The sequence below is a fragment of the Aythya ferina genome (assembly GCF_964211825.1).
Source record: "Aythya ferina genome assembly, chromosome: 2".
NCBI lineage: Eukaryota > Metazoa > Chordata > Aves > Anseriformes > Anatidae > Aythya > Aythya ferina.
Genome location: NC_140297.1, coordinates 53,775,884 through 53,800,713, shown reverse-complemented (window position 1 = coordinate 53,800,713; position 24,830 = coordinate 53,775,884). Strand labels below are relative to the sequence as shown.

General features: G+C 37.4%; 1 long non-coding RNA gene across 3 annotated transcripts in view; it reads right to left on the bottom strand.

Annotated features, from left to right (window-relative positions):
• The window catches only part of LOC311432035, a 38,696-nt gene that overhangs the window by 5,899 nt on the left and 7,967 nt on the right, over positions 1–24,830 (bottom strand). The window contains exon 3 of one of the 3 annotated variants that reach the window (XR_014689788.1): positions 2,759–2,877. This is a non-coding gene — a long non-coding RNA (uncharacterized lncRNA). Of the gene's footprint in view, positions 1–2,758; positions 2,878–22,742; positions 24,603–24,830 lie in introns of those variants that run through there. The other 2 variants (XR_014689789.1, XR_014689790.1) reach the window with 2 other exon arrangements.

Sequence of the window (24,830 nt, the reverse complement as noted above, 5' to 3'; positions counted from 1 at the left end):
TTTAGGTATCTGGCTAAGTGCAAATAGTAAGAAACATATGGAAGTGAGTTTGTATTTCTTCATTCTGTTGTCATCAAAGATAGATTGGGGTCAACCACCTAAGACTTAATCCAATAGCTAACACAGAAAGTGTTTTTCCTGCATGCCCATATTTAAACAAAGTGGAAAAAAATAAGGCAATAAAGCCACTGAGTTTGCAGAATATAGCCTTGTTGCAGCTCTTCTTCCAGTATCTTCTGAAGATATCTTTGTAAAAGATAAGATAAGTAGTAAAACGATTATAGAAAACAAAAAATATATATTTTTAAGGAAAAATGTATATGCGTATTCATTGTTTTCTTCTCAAAAGTTCACCAATTCATTTTTCTTACTGGCCATAAGTAGATACTTGTAAAACTTTACCACTTCTTGGTGGTTTAGAACTTCTGAAAACTGTATCACTTCTTAAGATTAAATTTTAATCATCCTGAATTTTGCATTGAACCTGTGTATTCTCTTACCTGATTTCATGAAGTTGTCATACTACTGCAGTATCTTTCACACAGAAAACACAGTTAAATTGAATTAATCAGTGTTTCCTCAACACTCTGAAAATTCCAAATTATTCCAAATGACATATATGTCATATCAAATTATTCCAAATGACATATATATCATATATATATGTATATATATAAAATAATTATTCTTCCAAATCCTTCAAGATCCATCCTTGTGGAGCTTAAAAATACTTTTCTAATCTGTGTAGCCCTGTGAGCTGGAGAGAGGATGAGAAGAAGGAAGTTCAAAGGTGGGGATTTTTGCTAGTTCCTTATTCCTGAAGACCTCAATCACCCAACCATTAGGGTGTGTAAACATTTGTGTATATACTCATGAACTAGTGCGTCTATGAATACATCAAAAAGAAGGTGATGCTAGCTAGCATTCTGTTCTGCGGTGTCAACTGGAATCTAGTTTACATGGTTTCATACCTTCAGTGGTATTAAAAAATGCAGCTTTGCTATTTTCTATAATGTGCAGTTTGGTAGTATACATACATTTCCAAATTCATAAACAGCTGCTTACAAAGGAGAAGGATAATCCATTTTGCATGTTCCTAGTGGATGACAAGAAGGAATAATGGATTTAGGAAGCAGCAGTATAAACTGAAGTCAGTAATTAGAATGAAATTCCTACTGAAAAGGGTGTGCTGGCATAGACTAGATTGCCAGAGAAATGGAAGCTGCTGGAAGCCTTTAGAAACACATCAGCCCAACATCTGACAGAAGCAGGACCCTAGTATTCCTGCCTGGAGGCAGAATCTGACCTGCAGAGAGTAGCTTCATCTCTGCCACACTTCCTCCTACTGCAGGCTGCACAACATGCTCCTTCAGGCAGTACTGGAAAGATGGGATACTAAGAATATTCCATCCCCAGAGAATTATCTTTGTCTTTGTGAGGAAAGACTAATCCAGGTCTCCCATTTCACCTATTCAGCAACGGATGTAAAAAGACAGTTTTGTTCCCCATAAAAATATAAGGATGAGACATGCAGTTACCTTATTAATGGGAGCAGCCATAAAAGTGATCAGGCTATAGCAGGAAAAATAATGACAGAAAATAGCTGCTAAAACTCTAACAACAGAATATTCTTACCAGCCTGAAAACTGCTAGCCTAGGAACTAGGCCCATGAAACAGGAGCATCCTTGAAAAGGCACAGCTGGCCTCTTTGAAGGTACCTTCTGGATACCTGAGAATGAGAGATATCCTGAGGATACCATAAATAGGTAAAATCAAGGAAGAGCAGCAGTTTATCATCTGAAAAGGTGAAAATTCTAGTGGGGGCGGGAATTGGTAGAACATTTTGAATACATATATACTTGTGCACGTAAGTAATTGATCGTAATATATATATATGTATATTTATACACTACATACATTTTCTGCTATGTTACTGATTGCTGCCATACTATTGATATATATATATATATATATATATATATATATATATATATGCTTGCTTTCCTGATAATAATTTGGAATATCTTGATATATATTTGCTTTAATATTCATAGGAATATTAAGGAAATAAAGCCTCTGAGTTTGTGTATATTACTCAATACTGTGAACTCACTGCCATGACCTCTATATAACCTGAGGGTAGCCATTTAGGTCATGACAATTATGAATTTCAGTTAAATCATCATAAAACAGATTGGATATCATTCATTATGTAGAGATTGTTTATCGTTTGGTTTGACAAAGCCATCCGCTTAACCTTCATTCCAAAGCTCTAAACCAAAAAGCAGCAGTTGAATGTCCTGTAGACTAAATATATTCCTGTCAGAGCATGCCAACACTTGGATTTTCCCTCACTGGAATAGTAACCCTACTGATGATTTCTCATGGCAGTACCTGTCCTATAAACTGCCTTTAACATTTACTGAGCTCTTCACTCCTGGAAGATTTGAAATCAGAAAAGAGATTTTTGGTGCACTGGTGCTGAAAGTATGTATAGTAGAATTGAACCATACATTAGTCATTTGGGGATAAGAGTGTAAGGAATGATATCTGAGGGGAGGGTGTCAAGAGGATGGAGCTGGTCTCTTTTCAGTTGTGCCCAGCAAGAGGATGAGAGGCAATGGGCACAAACTGAAGCACAGGAGGTTCTGGCTGAATATGAGGGGGCACTTCTTTCCTGTGAGGGTGACAGAGCACTGGAACAGGTTGCCCAGAGTAGCTGTGGAGTCTCGTTCTCTGGAGATACTCAAAACCCACCTGGATGCCATCCTGCATAACATGCTTGAGGTGATCCTGCTTGGCAGGGGCATTGGACTAGATGGTCTTCAGAGGTCCCTTCCAACCTTGGCCATTCTGTGATTCTGCGATATTGCAGTCTGGAGACAAAAAGGTAAACAAAACTAAAGGGCATGGGAAGAGAACAACCCAAAGGAAGAAAATATGATCTGTGTAATTTTTTCTTTCCTACCTTCCCACCTTTTTTTTTTTTATTCTTACATATACAGAGTGTTTACCAGAGAAGTGAAGGGTGGACATCTGGCCACCTACAGAAAACTAGCACAATATCTGTGCTACAACAAAGTTTTCCTTGCAGCTCATGTGACATCAATTTTGGCTATTGTCTGTACTGTAATAGACATAAGCCCTCTGCTGAGGTGTTTTAGGTTAAGATGAAATTCATTCCAGCATGAAAAATAAAAAACAGACAACCAGAGGTTTCAAGAACCCATCTGCCAATACTGAAGACATGTCTAAACAAGACAAGAGACCTGATTTACAAAAATGACTATATAATTGGTTCTTCTGTTGGAACGCTATTTCCAGCAGGTCACAGTGTCACAGAATCACAGATCGCAGAATCTAATTGTGCAGATGCATGGTCATGCCAAACCTATGTTGCAATACTGTCGTCAATATCATTTACTCACAAACATTTTGTTGTTCACAAAGAGCTAAGATGTACAGCTAGGTGCTCCAGACCACACATACAGAGTATCAACAGAAAGATTCCTCTACTTGCTCCCAGAAAGAGTAAAAACAAGTTATAAAAGATTCATGTGAAACATGGTGATGATTTCAGAGAGGAAAAATTATATGAGATCATAACAGTTCATAAAAGAATGACGTCCGTTTGCAGGAATACCCTAGATCATGATGAAAGAATCAGTGGTGTTTTCAGGTATTTTTCAGGCAAAACTAAATCTGTCACTTTTGCCTTTCTAATACACAAAAACACAAATATCCCAAAGGCATGAGTCTTAACCATAGAAAGTTTTAATAATAAATGTCACATTTGTGTTCATCTGTACAAAAGGTCAACTCTCAAAGGAAGCAAGTAAAAAGTACCTACTATAAGTGAAACACAGTGTATAAAAACTATGGTAAACAAAAGATGTGAAAATTCATTGTTCCTTTTTTGACATCTTTTAGGTTTACTTTTATGAAGATTACAACATCACCTTGTGCTTATAAGCAACTGTTCTTAATTTGCAAGAAACTGTAAGCTGTTTTTGATCTCCTAAGCAAAACAAGAAGTGGCAAGCATTTAAGTACTCAGAGCCATATCTCCTCTTGCCTTTTTCCTCACATTTATATATATTTTTTTTCCTAAGTAAAACCAGCAACCTTTTCCATCCTAATTGCAAACTCCATGGGATTCTCTGGCAGGGAGAACAAATTAAAAGCTGTGTCACATTGCCTTCTGAACATCATTCTGGGCATGCCCTGCGGTTCAAGCTGGAATGGAAGTTAGAAGAAAATAAGGAGAGGAAGGAAGATATAATTGCTCCACTTTACCATGTAGAAGTTATAGATGGAAAACCAGTGTCTTATGTCCTAATTAGAAGTTGAGGGGCTGTGGTCATAGGGTATTGCTGTGAGAGGTTTTGTTCAAAATACGGTTAGGAAAGAAGAAACATACAAATTTACTTATACTTGAACAAATACAACAGAAGTTGTTGCAAAATATTATTTGAAGAAGGTTTAATATAAAAGACCAAATCAAAATACGGCACAGCAAACTCAGCCTTGTAACGTAAACACATAGTTATGTAAATCTGGAAGTTCTGTTTTTGTTGCTGTTGTTATTGTTGTTGTTGCTGTTTTTAAAGTGAGGGGAGCCTGCATTTAAAAGGAGATTTCCATATTCCGGTTGACTGCTGTTTGATGAGGAAAATACAAGGCACAAAATTTTGAAAATTGCATTGACCCTTTTTGCCTTTATGTTGGTTTTCTTTTCAAACACAGAATGGGGTCAGAAGCATTACTAAACACAGTGGAGTTTGTATTAAGTAATGTTTATTCCTGCAACTTAAAAGTAAAGGGAAGCTGTTCATGGTAAAGTAGACCACTGCTCATCCCACTGCTGTACTTTCCCAACAAGTAGTTTTGTGTGGAAGGTAAACATTTAGAAGCTCTGAAGAAACACTGTGGTGTTTGCCCTTTTAAATCCTTAAATTAGCTCTTTGTAAGCAAAATACAGCTTCCCACAGTTAGTGGCTTGCCAGAACACACTGAATCTCCTAAAGGCAGCAGAGAAAAGAGATAGAATCATTCATTCCACTACATGATCTCTTCAGGGATCTTTCATCCATATATCTGGAACTTTCTTAGGGATAAGCTTAAGAAAATAATGGGATCATTTGAACTATGCACAGGAATATCGAAACCATATGTATAGCTGCAAAAAGTCCATGACCACTTCCCCCCAAAGTCATTGTGGTTTCCTCAAAACAGTAGAGCTCTGAAAAACCCTACAAACTTCAAGTTTGTATTATTAATATATTAATATTATTGATATAATAATATTAATATTGTAATACTTGGCTATAAAGGATTCTGAATGCTTCCCTAATGCTACTGATGCCTGCTTATCAGTAGCATCAGGGAAGCGTCCAGAATTCTTTATAGCCAAATATTATCATCACCTGAGGAAAGATTAGGAAGTTATCCCACAGTTCAATTAAAGGAATTAAAACAGCCTACTTTTCACAAGTCCTGTGAAAATTTGGTGCTGGTTTCTTTTGCCAGTGTACCAAGACCTCCTCCTAAAATGCTAAACAAAGCCATCATTTGATGTTTATGACTCAGGAGACCCACATTCCTTCTTTTTCTAACACCTTTACAGTGCTTCTGCTAAAAGTGTTTGGGAGGAGTTACACACTGAACTCATCCGGTTAAAAGTTACCATAAGAAGAGCTTATTTATTTATAATCCAATTAGATCCTTGATCTGCTTCACACATACCCTCACCTGCAGCTGTGTAAAAGGCAACACAGGACTGGGAATGAGAGGCTAGAGGCAAGGGCTGATAAAGCCAGTAGTGCTGTCAAACAAAATGTCTTTGGGAAATGTACTAGAGGATATCCCTTATAATTGAACACCATGAGAAAGGAGACATCTCTGGCACAGGGATCAGCCTCTAGTCTGTGCTAGTTTTGCTACCAGAACTATTTGGTTCATCCCAAAGAGGGCCAAGGAGCATCTCCACCCTTTACTGGAGGCCGGGGGGAACATGACTACTGAGGATAAGGAAAAGGCTGAGGTTCTTAATGCTTTCTTTACATCTGTTTTTATTAGTCAAACCACTTATCCTTGGGGTACTCAGCCTCCTGAACTGGAAGTCTAGGGCAAGGAGCAGAAGAAACCCCCCCCACAGTTCAGGTGGAAACAGTTAGAGACCTGCTGCTCTACCTGGACTGTCACAAGTCCATGGGGCCGGATGGGATCCACCTGAGGGTGCCGAGGAAGTTGGTGAATGTCATTGCCAATCTGCTTTCCATCATCTATCAGTGGTTGTGGTCATCTGGAGAGGTCCCGAATGACTGGAGACTTGCTAATGTGATGCCCGTCTATAAGAAGGGTCATGAGGCAGACCTAGGGAACTACAGGCCTCTCAGCCTGACCTGGGTGCCAGGAAAAATGATGGAATAGGTCATCTTGAATGCAATCACACACCATATGGGGGACAACCAGGGGATCAGGCCCAGCCAGCATGGGTTCATGAAAGGCAAGTCCTGCCAGACCAACCTCATCTGCTTCAATGACCGGGTGACCTGCCCAGTGGATGAGGTAAAGGCTGTTGATGTAGTCTACCTAGACTTCATCAAGGCCTTTGACACAGTCTCCCCCAGTATTTTCCTGAAGAAGCTGGCAGCCCATGACTTGGATGGGTACACTCTTTGCTGGGTTAAAAACTGGCTGGACGGACAAGTTGAGGGAGTGGTGGTGAACTGAGTGAAATCCAGCTGGCAAACAGTCACCACTGGTGTTCCCTGGGGGTTGGTGTTGGGGCCCATCCTCTTTAATATCTTTATTGATGATTTGCACAAGGAAATTGAGCACACCCTCAGTAAATTTGCAGGCAACACCAAGTTGGGGGGAAGTGTTGATCTCCCAGAGGATAGGAAGGCCCTGCAGAGGGATCTGGACAGGTTGGATCATTATGGTTGGACCAGATGATCTTGGAGGTCTTTTCCAACCTTATTTATTCTACGATTCTATGAAAGGTTAGCGAGAATGAAGAGTAACACCTGTACCTTGTGGATGATCAAGAGATGGAGACCCAGAAAATGAAGATACACTAAGATGACATCATATTATGCCCCTTTCTTTTTGCACCATTGTCTATAGTCCTCTGTTGCCAGCTCTCAGACAGGTAGATGGCACGTCTGTAGAACAGCATTCAGGTTCTTGCTCGGGCTTTGTTCTGAGTCTGGAATAACAGGGCTCCACTCAAGGACACAGGTGGCTCAAAGAGGCAAATAAATGATACTCAATGTGATAATACTGAGTGCTTGAAATCACATCTAAAAGGCAGAGGTGTGTTTCCTATCTTCATTAGTTGTGTGGACCAGTCTCCAGTTCTTGCTTTCAACAAATAAATTTCAAAATCCTTTCCAATATTATACACCATCTTAATGACTTCTTACTGGCAGAAGTCTGCACATTTACCTGAGCTTTTTAGCCCTCTATAGACACTGGGATTTAACACTGGAATGTATTTACTTTGCAGTTGCCATTGACTGAAGAGCAGTTCAGCTGAAATACAACACTTTGATTCAACCATATTGCAATTTCATGAATCAGCCCAATGAAAGTGTCTAGATAGTGGTATGGGTTTGACCTGGACAATGAGAGCTGACAGGCAATGCATCTTAGAAGTTCTTATGTGAAAAATAAACAGATTTTTCTGAAAGCTTCAAAATAATTACAGAGCATGGAAGCCAGAAAAAGGAGTCTAAGATGCAGTTTTATTTTCACCCATGACTAATAAAACTGGGCAGGAGGCTATAATAAGATAAACCAGACCAATTAAGATAGGTTTATAGCAGGAAAAATATAGAATCATAGAATCATAGAATATCCTGAGTTGGAAGGGACCCTTAAGGATCATCAAGTCCAACTCTTGACACTGCACAGGTCTACCCAAAACTTCAGACCATGTGACTAAGTGCACAGTCCAATCTCTTCTTAAATTCAGACAGGCTCGGTGCAGTGACCACTTCCCTGGGGAGCCTGTTCCAGTGTGCAACCACCCTCTCTGTGAAGAACCCCCTTCTGATGTCAAGTTATATATACTATATATATATATATATATATTTATATATACTATAAATATACTTATATACAAGTATATAACAAGGAAGAAAATGGACCTTATGTTTTACCTTGGTGATGGGGCATATCCACCTCTCATTTTCAAATGAAATGTCTGCTTTGGGGTTTTGTAAGTGGTGCATAGACATTTGTGTTTAGGCAGATGAACTGCTTCTAGAGTCTGCCAAAGTTACATGTCATTCCTTACAACCTACTGTTGGGCTGAGCGGTAGATCTATTTGCCACATCTTTTTACAAAGCAGGCAGTTCCTGTTGTTAAGGGGGAAACTCTCCAAAATAAAAGAAGGATGTTTGTACTAATCAGAGAAAAGGTGTTTCAGCAGAAGTGTATGGGAACTCTTGACTGGCTCATGACTGGCTGAAACTAGTCTCTCTTTATCATGAGAATAACATTTCTTAATAAATAAATAAATAAAGCTCTTTCTGGGATTTGAACATCAAAAGAAAAAAAATCATAAATTCTTAACCACATACTCAGGAATTCAGTGTTCCAAAGACCAGATAAGAGTGATCAAGTGCTCCATACACTCTAAATAAAAATAACTTAAGATCATATGTACATTGAAATATCAGTAAAATGAGATGGCAGCATTTTATAGTACACTCTAATTGAAACTTCTGAAGCTCTTTCACATTCTAATTTTCTTAACAAATGCTTTGTTTAATTTAAGGACCAAATTAAAAAACACTTTAAAAAAATAAATATATTTATGTCTATATTTATTTAGAAGCTAATTAATGTTTATGAGAAAGGACCGTCATTTCCTCATTATATAATATGTTGCATAGCACAGTCTTTCACTGGAACCTTTAAGTCTTTTTAAGATCTAAGAAAAAGAGTAATTATAAGAATAGATACTCTTACGAATGTATCCAGTCTATGTAGTTGCAGAGGGGGTCTTTGGGTAGAATTGGGTATATCACTGTGATGCTGCACAGGTGAGAATCTAGTATTTCCACTAGTATTTCCACTAGTTTAAGTGCATTCTGTATCCTCATTAAGGGCAACAGAATCTCAGTCTTACATTTTCTTGTTCAAAATTCTGAATACCTAAACTATAATTAAATTAGTAACTAGATCTAGACTTTTGAAAAAAATATTTCCTTGCCTCACTGAAAGCCTGTGCATTATGCCATACTCTTTTTTTTTTTGGACCAGGATTAATTTATTTATTTTTTTTTACTTAAACATATGGTAAAAATACTGACAATTTTGGCTAGAAATTACAGATAAATCTTTCATCCAGTTGCCTACAGAAAGAAACAGTATCAGCGTGGATAATCACTGTCTTCTTTATAGACCAAACTAAAGGTTTTAAAGCTATGCAGGCTACACTAAATGACAATCAGACATTTAGTGAAAAGCCGTAAGTAGCTAATTAATGACAGGGCTTGATGGGTTTTCTCAACACTGCTGTCTTTTAAGAAAAATTGGACCACCAATCCAGATAGCAGTCAAGCACGTGAAAGAATAGCTGTACTATTTTAAGTACCAATGAATGGGAACAACATTAAAGCTAATTAAGAAAAGGATGATAAAAAGTATTCAAATGAAGCTCTAAGCTGCTATACTATGAAGCTGAAAGGGCTAACCACCAGGAATCTTGTGCAAAGAAAGCAGTGACCACACTGAAAACAGGATCATGCTCCAAATCTTGAACAATTTTTCCCATTTGTTTATTTCTACTGATGTCGGTGGTAAAGCAGAAATCTGATCAGAACTCTTAATCTCCTGCTTCCTCTTCTTGCATGTTAATTAGACATAAAGTCAATTTCCATTTACATATTTTATGATACTTACCTTAGTTTTATTTTTCTTGCAGTGTAAGCCACGGATTCTTTCAGAATATTGTAAAAGCAATTTTCTGAACATAGAGGTTAAGACCCAGCCAGCCTGAATGGAGTCAGATGAATCTAAGCTTTCCATACCTGTTTCCTATGTTTACTCAACTAACAATGGTCAATGGAAAAACGAATAAACAAAACTGAGCTCAGGATTGGTGGCATCTCTCTTGCACTAGAAGAAAATGGGGTTCTGTGACCATGTATCCTTGCCTCCCTCAAGGACTATCAGAGTCACGTAGTGCATGGCTGGGAAACTAGAGCCGAGGGGACTACCAAGCAGCACTAACTTGCTCTAACACCCCTGCTGCTGAAGAGGCTTGAGGCAAACAGATTTTCTTTAATTTCTTCATGCCACAGGACTGACTTTTAAAACATCTCACAGACCACTCCTGAGTGGTTATGAATTTTCCCTTGAATGTTCAGTATCCTAACATATCAAGAACATATTTTACATCTGGTAGGACTACTGGTACTGGAAGGAGGGCAGGTCAGAAATCTTATGCCAGATGATTTCCTGATAGAAAACGTGTATTTTAGCTTTGCTGATTTTATCCAGTGCTGAGTAGCTTAGAATGAGTAACTTTGCTTTAGACTGATTTGACCTAAAGTACAATATTTCTACTTAGCAAGTGTTTTATTTCATGTTACTTTAATGTTAAGCTGCTTTTTTTATGTTGATGCATTGGCACACAGGAATTGTGCTTCAGCTACCCAATGCCTCAGTCCTCTTTTGTGGGCTGGGCACTAATATCCAGAAAATATCTCCCATGAGCTGCAAGAAATTCACAGTAGGTTCACTCCCACCCAGCAAGTTTTACTGTCTGGATTTTCTAAGACAACTGAAGGTCATAGCCAACTTGTCAGTCTTGTCCAAAATTCCACACTGAGATTTTGTGGTTGGAAACTCATACTATAAATCTAACTGAGAAGTCAAGCTTCATGAATATTTTTCCTCCTCAACCCAGCAAACTATTAAAACTTTTTCTCAAGTTAATGGTGCAGCAAAGCTTAAAAGTTTTCTTAAACAAAAAATGTGTGCTCAAACTTCTCTGTTTTCATCTATTTTTCATTAATAATAGTTTCAGGACAATTTTTTCACAAGCATTTAGTACTTCTTTAACTCTGATCCAGATGAAGTCAACAGGGCTTTTACTAGTAATTTCCACAACAGTAGAGTCATGCCAAAATGGAATATATTTGATCAATCCTCTGCTACAAAAATAAGCTATTAAGCTTTAAGAATCTGTCTAAAGAGTAGAAAGAGTTTAAAGCATCACATTTTCTAAATGGGACAGTTTGTTTTGAGCTTTTCAGCTGTTTTTCTTTTCTTCTTGTAATGCCAGTTAAAACCGGTCCTCTCTCTTTCCAATTTACTGTTCAAACATCCTCTGGAAAACGAACACAGAGTCAGAAAAAAATCTCTGGGCAATTATCCTGGCTACAGACAGCCACAATGAAAGCACAAGGGGTGTGATAGCTGGGACAAGCTCCTTAAGAACAAATTGAGAGAGTGACTCTATAATATTTTGCCAAACCATAGAGCAGCCCCACTTCCCCAGCACTTCTCAGTGGTCCCATGATGCAGCATAACTTTTATGTGTCTTAAAGATTCCTATAGTCTCACAATACCTTTTTTGAATATCATTACTGAACAACTCACTTTCCACTTTCCAAAGGTCTAGTAAATAACTCTCTGAGAAAAAAGAAAAAAAAAAAAAAAAGATTGAATCTTCTACGGGCAAAGGTAACTTGGAATAATACCCTCAACACCATCACTTTTTAGTTTCTCCAGCTGATGTTATGTGTTGGTTTACTTTGCATTTGGAAAACCTCAGTGCTATCAAGAAAGGGAGAAAATCTTTTAAAACACCAAAAGCAAGACAGTAAAATAGAAGTAGTGCTAAAATCTCTAAAACAGTTTAAGCAGCCTTCATATGTGTTTTAGCCATTCAACAGACTCAGGGTACAAGGCTACACTCAGAAGAAAGCCTTTGGCATATTATAGAGATGCACAGATTTCAGCAAATTTGCTTCAAACCAAATTACGACTGGCAACTTTTTCCAAAGGCTCTTCCACTTGCTCTTATTGTTGAACAGCCTGTTCTCACCATTTGGCATCCCTGCACAGTTAATATATTGTCTGTCTAGTTCCATTATACAAGTTCCCGTCAGGTCATTTTCAAAATTTATAATGAGTATTTCAGGCTTTGAGATGTCATTTATTATTATTCATCAGTCATAAATATTCATTTGGAGAGAGTGTTGTATGCCATACAAGGTACCATTGCTAGAGTCCATGTCTGTTCACTTTAAGAAAAATGAACTGAAAGAATATATATATATATTTTTTTTTTACCAATGTCACAGCTGTTTATAAATTCTACTGGAGGCAGGCAGACTAAGGAGAGGGATGAATGCTCAACAGAACAGCCTAAAATACCAAAGAGCCAAACTTGGATTAAACACTTGGCCTTTTCTGTGCATCTCATGATCAAGAAGGACAAAGAATACTGACCATTAAAAAATGTTCCATAAAGCAAAGAAAAGCACAATGCCTCATCTTACGCAGTTTAAACCATCTTATGAAATGTGTCTCATCTGGAGATCTGGTGCTTTCCCTTTGCATGTTAAAGGTTTGTATGTTATTGTACCACTTTTTTACTGAGGCAAATCAATATTTTCCACGTTGTTTAAAGTTGTGAAAATCTGAAAGTTGAATCCAAATATTACTGATCTGTTAGAAGAGTTATTGTTATTCTACAAAAACAATCTCTAGTGAAAACTTCTTGAAGTTTAAATTTTTTAACAGAAAAATTAAAACACACTCCCATTGAAATCACTAAAAGGCATGAACCTAATTGAATCTTGAATCTTATTCAAGTAAAATTTTAACTTATCTGCTTATCTTTTGATTATGGGATGTTGAGAAGAAGACATTGCTTTTTTTTTGTTTTGTATTTAAATACCTCAGACATATCCTTCACCCTTCTCAAGAACATCTGCTTCCTCTCTCTCTGTCTTCACAGGTAAGCCACTCTTTTGACATGTTAGACTTACAGTGATCCATCCAAAAACTGCTTTTAAATACTATAGGAGAACATAATAAGAAATATTTGAGAGAAATGACAGCAGGTGTTAGTATGGGTAGTCCTCATCAGGATAGTGCAGACATTCAGCAAAAATCCATTTATTATGTTGATTGTAGATGCTGACTTGGTTTTAGAAAAATATAGTCATGCATCTGAAAGAGCAGTTATACATGTACTCTTTGGAAGTGGAGTGGCAAGGCCACTGGAAAGGCCTTAGTTTAAAAGAGACTCACTTGAGAAGTCTGGCTAGGCCAGTAGCTAAATAAGTACTTGAAATGACCTGCTAGCCTGCCAAAATACTGCCTTTCCAGCAGAGTAAAAATTATTTTAATGCCAAACACATGAAGGGTAAGAGGCAAGAGACAAGTCTGCAGTCCTGAATGCAAGCTCAAAAGACGTCCCTTAGTTCTGCTTGACAGCAAGTAGGAATGATAGCTTTTTCTCACTAAACACCATCTGAAATGCTGAGAGCACAGAAAAGAACTCCCTTTTCATTTCTCCTTTGACCCTATGCAAAGCTGCCAAGTGCAATCTTCCAGCCTTGCAAAGTACAGAACTGTGGGTATAGTTATCATATTAAGTATTAAGTAAAAACTCTCATTTAGGACTTATGAAATGTGTACACAATAAGCCAAAACTAACAAGAGTGAAATATAATGGGATACAACCAAATCTCTTCATATGTATTTAATCAAAATGTATTTGTTAAAAAAAAAAAAAAAAAAAAAAAAGTCTTTATTAATATATGTAAATCTGTCTATAGACTGAAAGCATCATAGTTTCTCTCCAGACTACTCTTTAAATCAGAAAAGGAATGAAGAAAATAGGATTGTGAATGTGAACTGCAGATGTGAATTTGAATAAAGTAAATTATATGCATGGATTGGAATATAATTAGATGAGATAGAGGAAATGATGCAGGAAAGAACAATCATTTCACAGAAGATGATCTAATACAGAAAGCAGATTAGAACCTTCTCCAAGAACACACAGGAAGTCTCTGGCAGAGCCAGCACATGAACCCACAGTATATAATTCTCAGCACTTCAACCACAGGCTCATTCTTAACCATTGAAGAATCTTTTCTCAAAGCTATTACATATGCCCCAGTTAACCCATAAACTTGCATGAAAGAGCATGGCTTGTATTTGCATTTCTTTCCCAATAAGCTTGAATATGTTTCATTCTTATGGCAGACACAAGAATGATATAACTACCAGTGTTTAAGTTAAATCTTTTCCTCAATATCAGGCCTATGGGAGACAAAAGAATGAATTCTTCTGTAAGATAAATATATATATATATATATTTTTTTATTATTATTATTTTTTCTGACTGGCAGACCCTGTAATTAAAACAGTCACAGGAAGGAGGTCTCTCTTCTTTCAGAATAGAAATGTGTACAAATTCAATCAAAACAAACAAACAAACAAAAAAGCATAAGCTATGCCAAATAGCTTTTCTGAGGCAAGTATCAAGACTGGTAGAATTATTTTTAGTAGAGAAAATGTGTTAATTGTATTTTCATTGTGCTAAACCTATGGGAAAAAAAATGGATATAGAGCAAAATAAAAAAAGCATGGAGTATGTGAGAAATGAAGGAGGCAAGTGGCAAACCACATACCACTTGATATCTAGAAAATAATTTAATTTGCCTTAAAAATGTTCTGTGCTTGACTTGCAAAATTCCCTAGAAGACTTTTCAAACATAAAAAGAGGTCTCTGGAAACAAACAAACGGATTTCTAATTCTGCTTATGCTGTATCTGTCACGAACCTGTTAATTAAGTAAAAGCAAGCAGATCTTTCAATTTCTTACAGCTAATAGGTATGAAACAACCTGATAGGTCAAGGCAAGGCAGAGCTAATTTTCATGTGGAAGGCAGCAGAAAGTATGTGTGTTTAGGGAAGGGATTTCTGCTTCAAAGTGACCGAGAAAGATGACACTAAAACAGTTTTTGGCACTCTCAAAGAACGTGTTCCATCTGATGGGAAGATGCTACTCACGTATCATATAAGAAAGTGAAAATGGTAATTCAGGTTTGAAATCAGTTTTTAAATGTATTTTCCTTTCCCTGCTGTGTTAGGATTTAGTTTTGTTTTCTGTCGTCCTTTCCAGAGTTATAAATTTGATAAAGTGTTCTAACAAAAGCTGAATCTTCACTCCTTCACTGTATTCACACATTGTCTTTAGTAAGTCTGCATCTATCCCTTCCTCATAAAATAAAATGCTTAGAAAAGTCTCAAACTCATGAGTATAGGCCTGCAAGGATTTAAAGACACTTAATTACTTCAAAGTCAACCATTTATCATGACGCTATTTCTTATTGTTGTAACTTTTCTGGAGGGTGCCGTGGCTGTTTTGGCATTATTTTCCTTCTTTTTTCTTTTTAACTTATGTCTGTTCTGACTGCTCTCCATAAAAGGAGATCAATGAGTGTTATTTAAATAGCTTTGTAGTTCCTCATGGCTGACTAGCACTTCCAGAACTCCAGACTCTCTTGAAATGCAATACTTTCCAAGTTTCATAACTGTTTTGTTTGGTTTAGCTCAGAATTTAAAAAGTTCTGAGAAGCAAATCACTCAGCACAATGCTTCCTCCTCCCAGCTTTTGCACATAAAGGCTGAGGGAAGAAATGTTTAGGTATTTGATTTAACTTTTATATTTCTCTTCTGTGATGATAATCAGTAAATGCCTCCAAACAACAAATTCCTGGTATCAGAAATGGTGTGGACAGAAATGGTGTGGAACATTGTACACTTTTTTTTCTTTTTTTTTTTTTTGGGGGGGGGGGGCGTTACTTACTTTCCTGAGCTCTGCTAAAGGCATATTAACATGCTCATGTTGCAATCTCCTTTAACTCTCTTACTCAAAGCAAGTGGAAAATACCTTTTGTTCTTCTGCCTCGTGCCAGCTCTGCAGTATAACATTTAATGGGAACTGAGACAAAACTCAATGTAAATGGGGGCTACAAATATATGTCTGAGTACACCCAGCTTTCAGTAGGGAAGTTGCATGAAGATAAGCTGAGGACCAATTCTGTTATACCACTTTATTAAATAAGGTGTTTCTGGGAAGAAATTTACTCATGAGGTGTACCACTACAAAATTAATCCAATTGTGGTTGTTTTTTGTTTGTTTGTTTGTTTTTGTCCTTCCTATGTGGTCTTTATAACACTATCAGAGATGTTTGGGATTGCTATCCAGAATCAAACCACCTAAATAACATGGGAAATCTTGCAGTCCTACTCAGGACTAGCCAATACATTGTCATGTGTGACAATGTCATCATCAGTGTTTGAAAACTGCAGCCACATGGACTTCTTTGACAACTTCTGTGGCAAACTTCTGTCTAGCATGAGATAACCAGCTGGACAACAGCAAGTCCTGGAGAACAGCAAGTCCTCCTCACTATTCCTCCAATACTCATGCTCCATGCAATATTCAGCAACATTTTCCCAAACTTGAAAATTAGTTTGGTACCCCTTAATTTAATAAAACTCATGTCTTCATCCAGTATTGGTACAGGCACAGGAAAAACAACTTGTTCTTTTAGTCCATTCTCCTATTACAATGTAAACGTTTTCTTCTTCTCCATATATCTATATCATTATCCATCAACTGGTCTTCACAGTCCTCTCCAAATTCCTTTCACAGTAAATGAAAGCAGAAACATTTCTCAACCCTGAAAACTGAAACTTTGCCTTAACAAAACAGTCCTTTTATTACCTGAGGCTTCTAATTTATGTCTTTGGGCCATTACATGTGACCTTTGGGGAACCGCAGTGCATAGTTTATACCTCTATTAGTGCCCAGTTGAAAAGCTGACATTCTCCCAGAGTCTTTGCACATATTTATTGACCAAGTGTTGCCATATATTAAAGTGTTCTTATTCTATTGCCATCTGTTGTGACATTGTTTAGGGCCTTTGAGCAATTAAATACTACTCCACACAATGTTTGGTCATGCAAAGAAGCACATGTTTTTCTACATGTTATGAAAGTCTCTTTCTATTGTATTTTGTTCTGTATCTTTTGCCATGCAACCTAATGCCTGTGGAAAGGAATTTTTAATTTTTTTTGTAGAGCAGGAAGTTACTGGGGTAAAAAAAAATAATTTTAAAAAAAAATGCAGAATTATTGCCTGAGAGCATTCTTTTGTACTACTTGTTCTTAAAATTACTTTGGGAAACACATTTCTTCCATGGAGACTTTGCAGAGGGATCTAGATACAATGGCGTATGGATGATCATCAAAGACATGAAAATCAACAACAGTAAATGCCAGGCTATGCATCTGGGAGTATGTAATACCAGACAGTTACAGACGGAGATGAGAGATTAGAGAGCAGCTCACAAAAAGGGATCTAAGGTTGTTGATTGACAGTTGGCTCAGCACATCAGTAGTGTGCTCTGGCAGCCAAGAGGGCAAACCGCATTTTGGGGTGCATTAAACGCAGCACAGCCAGCCAGTCAAAAGAGATGATTCTCCCACAATATTTAGCATTGCTCCAGCCTCACTTTGGATATTGTGTGCAGTTCTGGGCTCCACAATACAGAAGTGATATTTAGATACTTCCAGAGAAAGGCAACAAAGCTGGTAAATGGGCTGGAAGGCACGTGCTATCAGGAGAGGTTGAGGACACCTGGGTTGTCTAGTTTGGAGGAAAGGAGACTGAGTGGCAACCTCATTACTCCCTACAGCTTCCTGAGGAGGAGAAATGGAGAGGGAGGTGCCTCTCTTCACCCCAATCTCTTCTCCCTGATAATCAATGATAAGATATGTGGGAATGGCACAAAGCATGTTTGGCTGTTGTGTTGACACTTTTCATGCCATTTTGACAACTATTATTTTCAATGGATAACACTTGAAAGAAAGCACCTAAGTATTTGAATCTGTCGCATCCTTGCAAACCAGCAGTCTGAGGTACCCCAGGCTGACAGCACTGAGGGAACATCTCTGCTGTGCATCATTCTTGGTCAGAGTATTGTATGAGATTAAACATAGGAAGTATAAAAACATACATACATAACAAAAACAAAGTACCAGGCTTGCTGCATTCATTCTGTATTGAGGCAAGTTGCTTTACTCAGCTTACAGTATTTATGAGTATTAATAGTTATTCCAGGGCATAATAGGACTGATTCATCATTGCCCTGGATCTCTGGTGGCCATTTACACTGGGAAGTGCAAAGTGTAAGGAATAATGAAGCATGGACGTATTTGGAAATTAATTCTATTTTTTTTTTTCATTTATTTTTTCAAGCTCTTTATTTTGCACTACATAGGGAAACCGAATTAGTCAGAACTAACTCTTCTTTCTAGACAGGACTAGCCTTTAAACACAATCAACAGATTGTATGGCTCAGTTTTTCTAGGACTGTGGGAAATAGCAGATTTGAATTCAGAAATTGATTTCCCAGGAGATACCTGAACATATTGTCAGTACTTACGGCTTGATCATTTAAGAACACCAGTACTTCTAAAAGTGTGGACTAGATGATCTCTGAAGCTCCCTCCCAACCTCAACCACTGTGATTCTGTGAAATACTTTTCTTTTGGCCTGCTATCACCTTGAATCGGGTTAAGCTTTACCATGGAAAGGCTTCAGAACAACAGAACAAAAAAATACTCATCCATCTGTACACAAAAATCCCCCAGAAAGACACAGATACTCAAATGCATACATCTGATGGCTCTGGTATGTAACTCCTATCTCTGAGCTTCATTCAGTAAATGCAATATATGGCAGGAAGCAGCACAGATGCATTGCCAGCTTCCTTCTCATACTGAATCATATATGTCTCCTGAAGCAGCCAGAATTTTCTACACAAAACACTTCCTTTACCTCTCTGGCCTCTGTTTTTAAAGCTGAGCAGGAAGTCCAGCTAAGGGGTTTGTGAGGTGCCTTGTGCTCAGGTGCCCAGTGGGCTGCCATGAGCACAGGGGACTGTACTGGGACTGACGCATTGAGGGGGAAAGCACTGCACTACCCTCTAGGAGATCTTCTGCACCTCCTCCTCCCATTGTTTCTTTCTATCTGCACTTAGAGATGTAATTGACATCTTCACTTTGATTTACCCCCAGCTTTTCTGAACAGAACGGTGGAAATGGTGTCAAACAGGGGCTTCTAATTCCCACCTGTTGCCACATAATCATGGAAGCCCTAATGAGATATCAAGACAGATTTAAATACATTCAGTAGAAATTTGCCAGACCTCTTTTTGCACAGACATAGATGTATAAACACATATATCTCTAAAGCAAACAAAGAGTAGTTAGACTTGCCAGTATTCCAGCTCCTAAGGAAAAGGTTACACAGAGAGATCTCTATGTACAGAGGAGCTTAGATCTCATCATACCATGCTGTATCTTTGCATGCTGTGTACGACATGAAGCTTAAAAAGGATTAACGACACCAAATATATTTATAAGAAGAAAACAACTTAAAAAAAAAAAAAAAAAAAAGAAGAAGAAAAATGATAACTTCAACAAAATATTTTTACTGTCACTTGTTGCTGCAATAGCATCTTGAAGGTACTAGGGAACCGTTGAGTTACTTATTGTATACCCACAAATTAAAAAACAGATCTTGTTCTTTGCAGTGTACAATCTCAAGAGATTAAAAAATAATAATAATAAATTTAAAAAAATCATAGTGATATAAACAAGCAGACTATTGAAAGGACAGGTAAGGAATAAGATGGATAACAAATATTGATTTGTGCTGTGTGACAGATATTTTCCCCCACCACTTTCAAAATAAATTGTGTCAGCATAAAGCTTAAGCAAGCAGCCAGCATAAAAATATCTTTCTGCCTTTCTACAGAAACATTTCTCAAGATTCTATTTCATTATTTTACTTTGCTTCTGTTATAAATCCTGTGATAACTGGTTTCTCATTTACCTTTCTATAAAAAAATGAGAATTTAGTAAAATGGGACATCTTTCTATAGCTTATTATCTAACATGCAGAATTTTAATAGAAAGTTTCATCCCAGCTCTCCGCTTCCATAGACTGATCCCAAAAAATCCCAAACAAACAGATACCATAGACTGGTCCCAACAAAAGACCTCTACACAAAAGACACAGTATTTATCCTAAGGTTTATAAGACTCTACTGGTTCTGTCACCATTATATTCTGTAGGCTTTGCTCATAAATTCTGGATTAAGGTTTTTCAAAAACACTGAATCCATTTGAAAAAGGAATATAGTTGAAACTGCCAGGTTTAATTAGTATTTTGCTGTTGTAGTGCTGGGTTCAATAACATCCTATTCACAAAGGGTGAAAGAAAGAAAGAAAATCACAAAAAAAAAATACACAACTGATATGACTAAGATTACTGTAATTACTCTACTGTCATTGTACTATGTCTAATTAGACAAGAATTGATGGAAATTTTCAATGAATGTCAACTACATTACCATGGGTTGTTAGTATTAGATATACGGGGGGAAAAAATCGTGAAATTAAGGATGTCTTAGCCAGGGAGTGTGAACTTTGCCCTTTTAGTGCAGAGCTGAGATTACAGAGTGACAGTAATCCCTCCCATTTCCAGCTACACACACAGAAGCCTGCAGTACAGTATAAAATTTCTGGGAAAGGGAACAGGAAAAAAAATGAGGATGAGGCAGATAATTTTGGAAAGGGAAAGAGAGAGGAATTTGTTCGTAATGGTAGAGGTGTGGAAAATAGTCGGGCTGCCAGTCTTGGGGACAAAGTTTGGGAAGTAGATCCTTTTCACTTGGAAATGATGTATGCAGTTCAGAAATTTATTTCATTTCTGTGGACTTCACATCGCTAAAGCAGAAGACTCAGGAAATGTCAGCACAGGTACAAGCCTCAGGTACCACTGTACAAAGAAGTAAAGCCAGCTAATGGGATTTGGAGGTTTCTAAGCACGCTGTCACCTGAACCTGATGATGACCTGTGTTTATGGCTCCACCAACCCATCTGAGACAGATGCCTGCCTGAGTGCCCACCCCTCCTTGAGATACAGAACCAAATGGGTATCAGTTCAGAGGCACACAGACACAGATTTATAAAGAAAATGCAAAACACATTTGAATGAGGCATATTGAACAGCTCTGTTGACAGCTTTATGTTGCTCACATGGAAAGTGCCCAGGTGAGAGATAATATTCTGATCATGAGATCACTACATAAGTGAAAAAAGCCATTTAGTTACGTAGTTCAGGCATGACAATATATTCATAAAAACTCTGTTAAGGCTTTGAAGTTTCAGGGAATCACAGTTGCAGAACCAACAAACTAAGCTACAAAAAAAACTGTGAGGAACAAGCTGGAAGGAGAAACCTTTTCCAAGTAAAGTGGAAAGACAGAGATTGAGACTATGGGAACGAGAGAATCCACACGGAAAGTGGTTCAAAAATAAACACTGCTAGACTCATTAAGTGTTGCTGGTTTCACTAGTAGCCATATACACAATTCAAGTGTTAGTCAATTTTAAAACACAATATGAATTTCGTCTCTGCAGAAATGTTCTGTTAGCAACTGTACAACCTGTGCAAGATCTGACACTAAAGCCTTTTTATTATTAAAGCTTAAATATTCAAAACTGATTTAAAAACTAAGGCAGTCTTAATCCCATACATTTGAAGGCATAGTACTACAGGAGAGTGATATGTAGGAGTCAAATAGATTAAAAAAAAAAAAAAGTTTTTATCATTAAGCTTGTTCTCATTAAGCCCTATGTTTTAGGCTTTCATCCCTCAGGTCTGAATTTTTCCATTGTCACCTATTGCTGATGTTCAACAAGAAAAGAAGAATTCAGTCCAACTGTAATTGTCTAAAATACTCTTAATATCTATACAAGAATAATCACTGACTAAATACTATGAGAACCAATTAGATTTGACCTAAGTCTCCTTATAGCTCTGTTGTAGTTACTTTGGCTAGAGTGGGTTTGATATTCATAATCTCCATAAAGCACTCCATAGTACATATATACTGACTAAATAGCAACAATTTTTCATGCCTTAGGCTCCTTCTACAGTAGATCCCCAATACAACCACTCACATGTGATCTTTGTGAGGAACACTCATGAAATATGACTTCGGGGAAGAAGAACATGGAAAAAGAAAAGAGCTTTCTGTCTATATCCTAAAAAACTTAATGACATCTTTACCACTTATAAATAATTCAGGCTATCTATTTAGCATGTTAAGATCTTAATGTGTGGCATGGTTAACCAAAACTAAAAGCATGAGAAAAAACTCTCTGCCTTCATTCCCATCACACACAAACATTTGAACAAGGGAAAGAGGAAGATGTGATCTAGAAATGATAAACTGCATCTGTAAATCATCAGAGGGAATCCATCATCCTGCAGTTCAACCACCCATCTCAACAAATTGGCCCCATACATGTCACAGAAATACAGTACAAACAGAGGAATGATGAACAGACCAACATTTGTAAAAAGTTATTTATCTCTTTCCCTGGATTTTATATTCAGCAAAACACATTTGGTGTAAAAGAACAACATTCTGCTTCAGTTTTCTGAAGTAACAGTATACATGCAGAACCAAAACAGTATTCCCATAACTAAAAAAAAAAAAAAAAAAAAAAAAGTTCCTTAAATGTAACTTCAAAAAAATTCACTTAGCCATTATTTAGAACTCAAACTTATTAAGAAAAGAAAATATTTAAATCAAGGGAGGAAAAATGTATTAAAATGTATTTATAAGGTTATTGTGAAGGAAATCAAACAGACTTGTCAGAGATTATTTCATATTTAAACCTGACTTGAGATGTAAATTTTTAGTTATGAGCTTTTTCCTTTTCAGCAAAGCTTTCAAATATTAGAAGGCTGTGGAGACTGTGATTGTATTTTAAGCATTTGGATTTAGCCTTGGCTATCAACTCTCCTCACTAACAACACTTCAGCAAGACATGGCACCACATCCAAATGAGGAAAGGATAGGAGGAATAACTGTAAAAAGCAGCCACGGAAAATGGAGATCAAGTCTGACCATGCATGAAGCGTGTCCATATCTAGTATTTGTAGGGTGCTTTTTTGAAATGTGACTCCAGCTCTAGAGTACATAGGTCTCATGCAACTGCAATATCAACAACATAGCGGAAATTGCAGAAATGTGCAACAGCCCTCAGACCTTTCCTGCCAGATTAAATTTGACCCTTAGCCAAACTCTGAGATTGAACTCTTGAAATCAACTGGAATTTTGCTGGCAACAGCAGGAGCCAGACTTTCACCTGGTCAAAGCCCATGGGATTAAGGGAATGAAGATCTAGGGGATGCAACTCAGATGAAGCATGGAATTAGTTGAATGTAGGCAGATTTCCTTCATTTTACTGGACAATATGAAAACAGAAATAAAGACCAATTCCATTTCAGAATTTCTTGAGAAAATTTATAACTTCATCATCACTGGGACGCATACCACTTCTGTGTAAAACTGGGGTCTATAGATGCAGCCAAAGCATAATCTTCTTGTAGAAAAGGGAACAGATCACCCAGCCTGAACACCAAGTTCTAAACAGTGAATGCTCAGCAGAGTGCTTAAAATAAAATATTGCAGAGAGAACCATAATATATAGCATTGCTACATCTGTAGCCAATAGAAGAGTTTGGTCTGAATCACTCCCTTAAAAAGAGAAAGGGTGCTTGCAGCTGCATAGTCTCAATCGAGGCCCCGAGGATCTAGAGTGCATTCCTTTTTCCCTTTGTTGAAAATGGCCTCAATTTGACGTACTTCCAGGCATGCTGTAAAAGCTTTCACTCGATGGGGGTGGGAATGGTGGACATTTGGAGACAAGAAGGATGGAAACATTCTTCTCAAGTGTTTCTCTTTCTTATGCCAGCTGGCTGAGGGGAACTCTTACACCCAATGTAGTCGCTGAAGGCTTCTGGCTGGCAAATTAATTTGTCTGTAGGATACTTCAGAACAAATCTCAAGGAACACAAAGGACTGGCACAGGACTCTTTACAATGTCAAAGATGAAGAAACAAATCCAGTTCAGGGAGCAATTTTTTAAGCAATTTTAAACAGCAAAAAAAAAAAATTAAAAGATTACAGACAATTAATAGTAATGCAAAGAGAATTTAACACTACAACTATAAAATCTTGCCAGTGAAGCTTCCAAGCCTATTTTATTTTGTCAAAAAAGATAAAGATATGAATTGACAGTCTGGAGATACAAGATGAGAACCAAGAGAAAGTAAAAGGATAATGAGGATCTCCTCCAGTTCATCGCACTGCTTAGAAGCAGGGGATTTTCCCTGGGATTTGGTCTTTGTGTCCTCCTAGTTTTACTCCATCTCACATGAGTAATATGGGCAGAACTCCAAACCCATGACACAGTACAAGGAATGATTATTCACTTAGGCCAAGGGAAAAGTCAAGCCCCTGAATTAGGACAGACAGTAGCTTGGACTAAGAACAACTTAAGCATCTCTGATCCTTTTTCTAGTATTTCACTAGCAGCGTCTTTCTTTACCACTTGGGACCTCTGTGTGGAAAAGCAGCTGATCAATTATTCCATGTCTGGCTCTGTCAGATACTGCTGTATAGTGAAACACACATAAAACTCAGTGAGAATTTTTATAGCACTTTTTAATCAGTTATGTCCTGCAAAAGCCTGAGGTGTGTAACCTCGGGTTTGTACCTTTTTGGAATGTAAACACCCACTACCCTACAGGTAAGATAGTATAGACAGACACTAGAAGAGAAAATGCTTTATTAATGCACTGGTAAGTTGCAGGGACCTTGCAAAGAACCAAAGCCCTAATGC